Genomic DNA, 1572 nt, shown 5'->3' on the forward strand with positions numbered 1-1572 from the left:
GATGTTCTTCCATTTATGTAGATCTCTTATGGTTTCTTGAAATACTCTTTTGTAATTTTTTTGTGCAGGTCTTTTGTGTCCTTGGTGAGATTTATTCCCAAGTATTTTATTTTTTGGTAGCTATTGTAAACGGTATGTAGTGGTGGTTGTGGTTGTGTGCCGTCAAGTCGGCCCTGACTCATAGCGACCCCTCCTTGGATTTCCGAGGCAGTATCACTACGGAAGTAGATTGCCCAACCTTCCTTCCAAGGAGTGGCTAGTGGGTTTGAGCCGCCAGCCTTCTGGTTAGCAGTCAAGTACCTTAGACACTATGCTACCAGAGCTCCTAAAGTATTGTAAACAGTATAGATTTCCTTATTTCTTTTTCAGCAATCTCTTTGCTGTTGTAGAGGAATACCACTGATTTTTTGATATTGATCTTGTATCCTGCCACTATGCTAAATATCTCAATTAGTTCCAGTATTTTTTTATTTTTTCTTATGGAGTCCCTTGGGTTTTTTAGGTATAGGATAACATCATCAGCAATTAGGGATATTTTGACTTCTTCCTTACCCATTTGGATGCCTTTGATTTCCCTTTCTTCCCTTCTTGCTCTGGCTAGGACTTCCAATACAATATTGAATAGAAGTGGTGATAGATGTCATTCTTGTCTGGTTCCTGTTCACAAGGCAAATGGTTTCAGTCTCTCTCCATTGAGAATAATGTTGGCTGTTGGTTTTCTGTATATCCCCTTTATTTTATTAAGGAATGCCCCTTCTATTCTTGTTTTGTTGAGAGTTTTGATCAGGAATGGGTGTTGGATTTTATCAGATGCTTTTTCTGCATCAATTGATATGGTCATGGGGTTCTTTTCCATTGTTTTATTTATATGATGGATGACATTGATTGTTTTTCTAATGTTGAACCATCCTTGCAAACCTTATATGAACCCCCTTGGTCAGAATGAATTATTTTTTTGATGTTATTGGAGTCTATTGGGTAGGATTTTGTTGAAGATTTTTGCATCTGTATTCATGAGGGATATTTGTCTGTAGTTTTTCTTTTTAGTGATGTCTTTACCTGGTTTTGGTATCAAGGTTATGCTTGCTTCATAAAATGAATTTGGGAGAACTCAATCCTTTTCTATATTCTGGAATAGCTTGAGTAGGAATGGTGTCATTTCTTCTCTGAATGTTTGGTAGAATTCTCCAGTGAAACTGTCTGGGCCAGGACTTTTTTTGTTGTTGGTAATTTTTTTTTATCATTTGTTCAATTTCTTGTTTTGTTATCGATCTTTTCAACTTTTCCACATTAGTCTGTGTTAGTTTAGGTAAGTAGTGTGTTTCTAGAAATCTGTTTACTTCTTCTAGATGTAAAATTTGTTGGAGAATAGTTCTTCATAGTATCTGTATATTATCTTTTTTATTTCCATTGCTTCTGTTGTGATGTTGCCCAATTTGTTTCTTAGTCCTGCTATTTGTCTTCTCTCCCTCTTTTCCTTTGTTAAATTTGCCAGTGGCTTGTCAATTTTATTAATCTTTTCAAAAAACCAATTTCTAGTCTTGTTGATTTTTTCTATTATCTTTCTATTTT

The 1572-nt window shown here is 35.4% G+C and overlaps 1 protein-coding gene across 1 annotated transcript in view; it reads right to left on the reverse strand.

Moving 5' to 3' along the window:
- IL1RAPL1 (interleukin 1 receptor accessory protein like 1) overlaps positions 1-1572 on the reverse strand; it is a 1063022-nt gene that overhangs the window by 973887 nt on the left and 87563 nt on the right. The window lies entirely within an intron of this gene.

Source organism: Orycteropus afer, unplaced genomic scaffold (genome assembly GCF_000298275.1).
Source record: "Orycteropus afer afer isolate SDZICR_OR568_19922 unplaced genomic scaffold, OryAfe1.0 scaffold00434, whole genome shotgun sequence".
NCBI lineage: Eukaryota > Metazoa > Chordata > Mammalia > Tubulidentata > Orycteropodidae > Orycteropus > Orycteropus afer.